This window comes from Chiloscyllium punctatum, chromosome 4 (assembly GCF_047496795.1).
Source record: "Chiloscyllium punctatum isolate Juve2018m chromosome 4, sChiPun1.3, whole genome shotgun sequence".
Lineage (NCBI taxonomy): Eukaryota > Metazoa > Chordata > Chondrichthyes > Orectolobiformes > Hemiscylliidae > Chiloscyllium > Chiloscyllium punctatum.
The window spans coordinates 82874791-82884289 of NC_092742.1; the positions used below are offsets into that span (position 1 = coordinate 82874791).

At 40.7% G+C, this 9499-nt stretch overlaps 1 pseudogene; it reads left to right on the plus strand.

The window, feature by feature from the left end:
- Positions 1 to 1955: 1955 nt before the first annotated feature.
- On the plus strand, positions 1956 to 9265 carry LOC140475987 (serine/arginine-rich splicing factor 5-like; annotated as a pseudogene).
- The last annotated feature ends 234 nt before the right edge of the window (positions 9266 to 9499 follow it).

Below are 9499 nucleotides of genomic sequence, written 5' to 3' on the forward strand. Positions count from 1 at the left end.
CCTCATTATCTTATCTGGTTGCTATGAGCATGAAGACCATGATTCTGACTGTGGAAAGTGCTGCTTCAACTAACAATTCTTTTCACCCATGGGCAACTCCAATAAGGTCCTTATGGGACACCACTCATTATGTCTTTCCAACCAGGAAATCACCCCTTTATGATTATACTTTGTTTTCTGTTAGAGAGATAATCTTCTATCCATGCCAATTTTTCCTCGTTGAACCTTGAGATTTTATTATCTATAAATCCAATCTACCAGGTATACCTTTTCAAGTGCCTTCTGCAAATGTTAATGTGATAGATACATCCACTGATTCACTTTTATTCTTCAGGCATTCCACAAAGAACTTTATTAAACTGATAAACATGAGTTCACAAGGCTAACACCATACAGCTTGAGGATGTCTTCAATTTGAAGGTGGCCTCTAAAAGCACTGAGAAGTGGTCGCTCCTACCACAGACCTATGCATCTGTGACTGATAGATAAATAAGAATGAGTTCAAGTAGGCTCTCCCATATTGGTTTTCTGACAAACTATTGCAGAGTTCACTAGTAGATATGTTCTTGATCTTTGTCAATGCTACTGAGATAGTATCAGTTGAGGCACTTTGGAGGGTGATAATCATTCCTTGCAGATGTTTGATATGATGTCTCATTTATTTCAAGGAGGAGTTGAAAATAGCACTTGAGGCTAAAGGGATCAAAAGGTATGAGGAGAAATGCAAGATCAAAATGAGTGGTAGAACAGTCTTAAAAGACTGAAGTTCCTCTGTCTATAATGGGATCTTGTGTCAATAATGAGTTCTCCCATAACATATCCAGTGATGGAGGAATCTGGCCTGTGCAATGCTAATCATTCCTTGCCTACATTTGACATGATGCTGTCAATGTTGAAGTCTTTCAGGGCACACCCAGTGAAGGTTCTGGATGAATCCAGACCATTTGGAATTAAATCTAATTCAGTGAACTGTCAAGTTGTTGCTCAGCCAGTCAGCTCTCCGTCCCAAAGAGGCACAAATCGTCAGATGTGAGCCAGGAAACGTATGCAGGAATGCTCGGGTAGGGTGCACCTAGGACTGCAGATGCTGGAGTCAAGACTAAATAGAGGTGAGGCAGGAAGAGCACAGCAGGTCAGACAGCATCGGAGGAGCAGAAATGTCAACGTTTCTGGCCGAAACACTCCTTCAGGACTTTCCTGCTCCTCGGATGCTGCCTCACACCTACTTAGCTGAACTTTGCTCTGCGCTGAGCTGACCAGCTTAATCCTGAGTTGATATTGCAGTTTGACACAACCGAATGTCAACCACATTGCTGGGAGAGTAGGTAAGTATTGGTCCAACAGGTTTAGTTGGAAGCACTAGCTTTCGGAGGTGTACCTGATGAAGGAGCAATATTCCAAAAGCTAGTGCTTCCAATTAAACCTTAACTTGGTGGTGTGATTTTTAACTTTGTACACCCCAGTCCAACACCGGCACCTCCAAATCATAGGTAAGTATGAGTCAAGTATGTAAATGTGGCGGATTTCTTTCAGTACATGGGATTTGGATGGGGACGGTGGATGATTATGTGATGATTTCATCTGGGACAGGTTGAGTGCGTTTGCCTGGTAGGGAGAGAGGGTGATCGAGGAGGAAGTAAGATCGAGCCGATGACGCGCTACGGGTGGGTGGCGGAAGTGACGTCACGCAGTTGGCCGGGGCCGGCCATTTTGTGAAGGGATTTTATTTTTCACTGCGTCATTCTAGCGGAGTGTCCTGGTGAGTGAGGGCTGAGGGTGAGCCGTGTCCGTCTCGGGGTCGGGTGGGGGAAGAAGAAAGAAAGAAAGAACAGACAGACGTTAGCGCTCATTTGTCCCGTGAGGGGGACTGGCCCTTAATTTATTTTTTTTTTGGAAATGGAAAGCTGAGCCTAAGGTTGGGTTGTGAGGTGGGGGGAGGGGGGGGGTGCGGTTTGATGAAGGAGGTGGCTGTTGGAGACATCGAGAGCCCGCGCCCTTTTCTGTTTGGTTTTGGCGGCGAGCGAGGGTGTGAGGTGAATCGCGGCTCTTGATTTCGGGGGGGGGAAGGAAGACAAGAGGGAATGTAATCGAGGCCGTACTTCTTATTTATTTATTTATTTATTTATTTGGAGGTGGGTGGGGTGCGGGGAGGAGGAGAAGTAGTTGAGGCCTAGAGCCGGCCGCTTGGTTTTGGGGAAGGCCGCTTGGTAATGCGGGAATTAGGCGAGGCCCTAAACGGATTTTCTGGAGTCGTCAACTGCGGGTTTGTGACTGTCGGCCCCTTCTGGGCTGGGCCGGCCTGTCCTTCTCTCCCCCACCCCCCACCTTATTGCGATATGGTAGATAAATCTAAGAGCGTAGTACACCGTTTAAAATACTAATGGTCTATCAGTTTAGGTGGACGCCGATGGTAGATTTAGTCTGAGGGTCGGTCCAGAGTCACGTTTGTGGGCATCGTGCAGAGTTGGATTGACGGCCACTGTCTTTAGGGGATGGCAGAGTGTTTTGAGTAAGCGATGTGGACCAAGCATAGGCAGGTTGGGCTAGTTTTATTTGGGGTTATGGTCGGCTTGGACTCCAGTATCTGTTTCCCTACTGTATGACTCTGACTCTTATGATATCAGCAGGTCCGCTGGTATCTGTGGACTGGGAAACAGTTAATGTTTCCAAATCGGGTCTGACCCTTCAGAAAATCTTTGGATGTTTTGACGCAGCTGTTTACGGTCTTCAGAGTTTAAAAATTTCTATTCCTGGCACCTCAAACTGGAAATGTAGCAAATATAGTTCTCCATGTTCAGTGGCTTCAGTGTATGTAAGTCACAAGTGCATGTGATTTTCTAATTAGTGTCTTATGATTTTATGTCAAAAGCCAGATTCCTGCTGCCTTGTCCCCCTCCTTTCTGCCTTGTACACTATCTCTATGCTCTTCACTTTCAAAGACTTGTCAATGTCTTATTCCTTTTCACTGGTTATTTCAAGTGACTATTTGTAAGAGCTAAAGTATTTCTTTTTTTTTGGTCAAGGACTTGAACTGTTAACATTCTGTCTCCTGCATACTACTGGACTTGAATATTTCTAGCATTTTTAATTCAGAATTTTAGCATTTTGCTTCAGTATTTGATCAATATGGTGCAAATTGATGGCCTGCTGCTGTGACTAGTGGATTAACATAGTGTAGCCATGAGTGCTCTGTTTTTAAAATGATTATTTCCCTTGAAATGTTATTTGAAGTCATTTAATTGACTTTAATAGCATGAAACAATTTGTTTTTGTTCTGCATCAAGTAAGTCTGTCAGTGGTGGTGTTAGTTTATAAATAGGTTCTGAGCCTTAAACATATTAAATGATTTCTCAGTGGTTAGCACTGCTGCCTCACTTCACCAGGGACTGGGTTCGAATCCAGTCTTGGGCATCTGTCTTTGTGGAGTATACACAGCCTTTCCTGTGTCTGCAGGTTTCCTCCAGAAGCTCTGGTGTCCTCGCCACATTCCAAAAATGTGCAAGTTAGGTGAATTGTCCATGCTAAATTGCATAGTGTTCAGAGATGTCTAGGTTAGGTGCATGAGTCAGGGGAATGTAGAGTATTGGGGTAGGGCAGTGGGCCTGGGTGGATACTGTTCGGAGGGTGGGTGTGGACTTAAGGTCAATAACCTGTTCACACTGCAGGGACACTTTATATGAATTTTGAAGCCTGTTTGTATTTTCAGGGTGTTGAATTTTCCAAAATGACTTACTTTAGTTTTATTTTCTGAAAGTGTTCGTTTGCTCTTGACTAGTTTCTGACATGTTTAATGTGGAACTATTGAAGTCCCAGCAGCATGGAAATCACAATTAAAATTTATAGTTATGCCATCTGATACTCGTGCTCTGCCCTCTAGAGGTGAAGTAACTCATAGATGTACAGGCTTATTGAAGTTGAAATTTTAGTAACTTTTCTGCAATTTGACACTATTGGCTGTTTCCTGAATGTTCTTTGTAGGTTCCTTCAAGTATCATGCCAAATAGCCATACCTGTTATATGCTGAAACAGAGCAGTGTCTGTCACTGATTCATGAAAGATCAAATTTTAACTTGGATTTTTTTTAGAGTTCATTGTTCAGAATGGGTCTCGAGTGTTCATCGGCAGACTGAGTCCTCATGCTACAGAGAAAAATGTGGAAAAGTTTTCAAAGGATATGGAAGATTAAGGAAATTGATCTGAAGAATGGCTTTGGATTTGTGGTAAGCTGTAGAACCAATTTTTGACTATTTGCAAGAAGTATTATTCTTAGCACAGAGCTAAGTGTTTGCTAAGTTCCACATATCTTGGAACTGTTTATAAGAAAGATCAAATTTGAAGCATTTATCTGGCTAAAACTGGCAAAACTTTGTAACATCCGTTTAGTCTGTAGAAAAATACCAATTGACCATGTATTTCTGTCTGTGTCACATCAAATGCCTTGGCTTTATTTTGTGTATAATATACAACTAATTGAGGATAGCAATTCATTTAGCATTCCCTTTATTGGAAATACTTTACTTTTTAGGAGTTTGAAGATTACAGAGATGCAGATGATGCAGTGTATGAAATGGATGGAAAAGAGTTGTGCAATGAGAGGTATACAAAAACTATTTATTTATGGTTAATATACATTGTGTAATTGTATATTAATGGTTTAATATTTTCAGAGTTACAGTTGAACATGCCAGAGCACGCCCTAGAGGAGGACGAGGAGGGGGCCGATATCAAGGTCGATTCAGCCAACGTTGGTCCCGTGGTGGTGGTAGTGGAGGCAGGTGAGCCTCGTAGCTTTTCAGTGGCTTGCAGAAATAATTTGAGAGATTGGTGCAAATGGATTGTACTTGAATACTGTTTTTTGTTTCTTTTGTGGTGGTGATGTAATTTTGTTTAGTTAACACTATTAAAGTTTACTTAATTTAAGGGTCCTTTTCTAGCATTCACTGCTGACCATACATTGTCATTCAGCACAGAAACAGACCCTTCTGTTCAAGTTGTCTGTGATGGTTAGACACCCCCCCCCCCCCCCAAAACATCTGGCCTAGTCCCATTTGCCAGCATTTGGCCCATATCCCTCTAAACCTTCCCATTCATGTACCCATCCAGATGCCTTTTGAATGTTGCAATTGAAACAGCCCCCACAACTTCCTCAGGCAGCTCACTCCATACATGCACCATCCTCTGCATGAAAAAATCCCCTTTGCTCCTTTTATAAATTTTTCCTTTAAATCTGTGCCCTCTACTTTTGGACACCCCCACCAGAGGAAAAAGACCGTAGCTATTCACTCTATCCATGCTTCTCATGATTTTATTAGCATCTATAAGGTCGCCACTCAGCCTCCAATGCTCCAGTCTGTTCAGCCTCTCCCTATACCTCAAGTCCTCCGACTTGGCAACATCCTTGTAAATTATAAAGTTACAAGCTGACCATTTTCAAAATTTGTCTCCAGACTCAATTCTTCAACACACTCTCTAAATTAATGGTTTTCATTTACTATCTTTCAGAAATGGACCTCCAATTCGCACAGAAAATAGAGTAATTGTTGAAAACTTGTCTTCCAGAGTTAGCTGGCAGGTAGGTTATGTGTAGCATTAAATGGTAGTTTTTGTGGTGTAAACAGCTGACAATGTTTGAAGTGAAACTGGTACTTCCTTTTCAATTGGCTATGAATCAGGCTTTCAAGATTAGTCAAGAATCCACTTATAGTGAAGGGCACACACTTGACATACGTTTGTTTTCCTGGATTAATTAAGAGCTCATCCATTCACTAAATGACAAGTTAATATTTTTAAATAAAAATGCAGATAACCTGGTTAACTTGCAACTCGTTTATGAAGGAACTACTGCTAAATTGGCTTTGGAGTTTGTGACATTACTGTATATAGCCTGCCTTGAAAAGACTTAGCAATGCTTTATGCAATGTCTGAAGAGTAATAGTTGTAAATAAGATATATCTGAATAATGTTTCAAATTGCTTAATGAAACCAGATCCGTGTTCCCTTTACTGTAAAATGGCTAAATGAAATATAGTCTGTTGTGTTTGAATAGTTGTAATTCTTGAGTTGATGAAAGCAGTTAAGTATTATATTGCGCACAGTTTGTTTATTCAGCCTTCCAAGATTTGTGGGCGCGGGAAAAAACACTTATTTGGAATGTCTAATTTTGACTTGAATTCTTGTTCTCAGAACTCCAGCCCTGTTTTGTTTGAATATGATTTGGTGAGTGTCCCAGGTCTAATCCTGTTGGCCTCAGATGAAAAGTAAAACTGGTATTTTGCTGTGAGTTGTGGGTTTGTGCCCATGATTACTCACTAGGATAGCTCCTTCTCTTAGCTGACTAGGTGTGGAAAGTAGATAAGATGCCCACAATAAAGATATTGGGCATGGTGCTGGGGGTACTGATTGCACACCTGCTCTCGACAGCTAAATTGTCAGGTACTGAGGAGATTGTGAATTGTTTAATTTGCAGAACTATTAGTTTTTGTGGAAGTAGTTAACTCAGTGTTAACTTTGTCTGTTAACCTTGAAAGCCTTAATTATAACACTTTATTTGGTTTTTATGCTTAAATGTTTACAAAGTTTAACCAAGTATTAAAACTTTATTTACCAGCCTCTCGTTATGTCGTTGGCCTTGTGACGAGGAGTGCCGTTGGTTTTCCTAATCGCTCTGGCTTGGTCTCTTGGGCCTAGTTGAAATGCCAGTCCGCTCCTACGTTTGTCATTTGGTGATCTAGATCTGTGTGTGGTGATCTGACCTACATGGTGGGCACTTGGTTAATGCCAGTGTTCCATGCTGCACCCCGAAAATGGTGTCTTCCTAAAGTCGAGTTCTGGGCGCCCACTAAAATGAGGTCCTTGGTTGAAAGAAATGGGAGAAATTCGCTAGTAGGGTTGGTTGGAAGCTCGATTGGAGTGAGGTGAGGAGTCCCTGGTCACGGCGCAAGAGTAGCAATGTTTGTTCCCATGGCAACGCCAGCGTCTGCCTTTAAGGTAGGGTGATGTCCGGGAAGGCTCGCATCGAATGATAGCGTCGCTCAAGTGGGTGGTGAAGAGCACCATCTGGTCTCCAGTCGTACCTCTGCGAGTGCTTATTACATTTGGCTGGTTGCATAGCCTAGGGAATTGTACAGGAAGGTAATACACATTTTGATAAAATTAGAATTGTTTTAAAATACTTTTTCCAATAATCTTGTGTATTGGAAAATAATAGAATACATTTCTTAATATACTCTGTTTTACATAACTGAACTGATCTGATCTTACCTAGGACCTCAAAGATTTTATGAGACAGGCTGGAGAAGTTACCTTTGCTGATGCACACAGGCACAAACTCAATGAAGGGTAGGTGTCAGTATGAGTTGAGTTTTGTATTTAACCGAGTGTTAATGATCTGATGTGTTGAACTTTGTCACATTTTCATTGGTGAGAATGCTAATGTCCACTAAACTCCAGTCTTTAGAATGTTAGCTTTGCCTCAGGGTAGTTGTATTGAAATTAAGCAAATGTTAGTTCTCTGTGAGCTTGTACTTAAGAATTTTCTTAAGATTGTCATACTTATTAAAGATCGAAATTAGGAAGTTGTTTGCAATGATAACTCGATTCAGGACGTGAATTGCTATTCTGTTATAGACTTTAAGGTTTTGGTGTTTTACATTCTCTAAATAATAGGATAAACATCTGAATGTTAGTCAGCTTTGGACCAGGGAGTTCTGTTTGCAGGGATAGATGAAATTGATCTAATCAGACAGCACTCTTAGTTCATTTACAAGTAAATTCCTATATTTTATGTAGGAAATAGCAAATATGTTTGTGCCTCTATGGTTTTGCCACTGAACATTGTAGCTTGGAAGTCTGATGCTGAGCTATGACTATTGAACTTGCAACTTTTGGAAAAACAAATTTTGTTTGGCATTCTTTTTGCTTAGAATGTGCAAACTAACAGGTTAACTCCAGAGTCCTAGCATCTGGCCTCCATGTTCCTCTCCCCATCTTCCTCATGCCTCCTATTTGTCAGACTACCTGTACTCTGCCATGGAGTTCTACAATCCTGTTCTCTCTTAAGATGCTATTCAATTCACCTAAATTGTTAGTTACTTCATTGTATTCTTGTTCAGACTCACCCGTAAGTGGAAGCACTAATCAAAGACCTTATTTTTCCTGATATCTCTTCCACTCCACCCCAGAGCCTGAATGGATTTTTCTGATAGTTGTTTTTCTTTAATAGGATTGTAGAATTTGCCTGTTACAGTGATTTGAAGAATGCACTTGATAAGCTCTCTGGTACTGAGCTTAATGGTAGAAGGATTCGACTGATTGAAGAACGTAAGCAGTACAGGTAAATATTAAATATAGACCATAGAGGCATTTCTAATTGAGTTTCCAGTTTTCTGGAGTATTTTTTGTTCATTGAGAGAAATTAAGGGCTGAAATTGTTACTGATCAGAACACTGTTTGTTTGAGACCATGTCTTTGAAAGCAGTAGCACCAATGAAATATTGGTTGGACTTTGTGACTTGAATTTTTGGAATGGATTGTACAGGTACACTTTCAGACATTGCTTTTCCATGTCTATAATTTGTGGGTAGGCACCTGCATTGATATTAAGGCAGAAATTGTACAGAATAATATAGTTTCTCCCTACTTGATATTTTATGTGCAGATCTCGCAGCAGGTCCCGTTCCCGCACTCGCAGTTCTTCCAGATCTCGCAGTCGATCTCGCAGTCGATCTCGTTCCAGGGACCGCAAGTCTTACAGTAGATCAAAGAGTAGAAGTCGCAGTAAATCACGTTCTCGTAGTAGATCACCTGCTCCTGCAAAGGAATCGGAAGGCCGCTCCCCTTCACCATCCAAATCACCCGTGGCAGGGCGTGAAAGATCCCGTTCTCGGAGGCGGACTCCTTCGCGGTCACCATCTGGTGAAAGTGCTGACTAAATGTTATTGTCAATAGTGGACTTTTACCCCCAAGTGAGTGAAAGTTGATGTAAAGTACGTGGTAAGTAGGAAGTGGTGAATTTGTCAAAGGATTCTAGATCTTTGTCTACTTTAAATGCGTATGTATAGTTATTGGAAGTAACGTTGAATTGATTATAAATTCATTTTTTATTCAATGATTTCTTTAATTGCTTAATGTGCAATTTTCCTTTTGCATTGATTTCATTAATGGATCTTTGGTTTTCATCTATCTGTAATATTGAATGCAATTGCATAAAATTGTTTCTGTTGTGCATCCTTTAAATAAATATTCAAGTTATGATTATCAAACCTCACTTGCAGATGGTCAGTGTTTTCTAATTGCGAGGTAAGTTTTTTTTATCAAAGTTTCAGATAGTCTTCAGTATGCAGTTGGGTTAAGAAGTTACCATATCTTGTAATGTTGAATGTGCATTGTTCTTTGAGTGTGGGAAAATTTTTGCCTTGTTTTCTCTTAAGCTTTAGTATTTTTAAAACTTTTTTTTCTCCTAACAATTGTCATGCTTGAATAGTCATGGATTAGTGGTTTA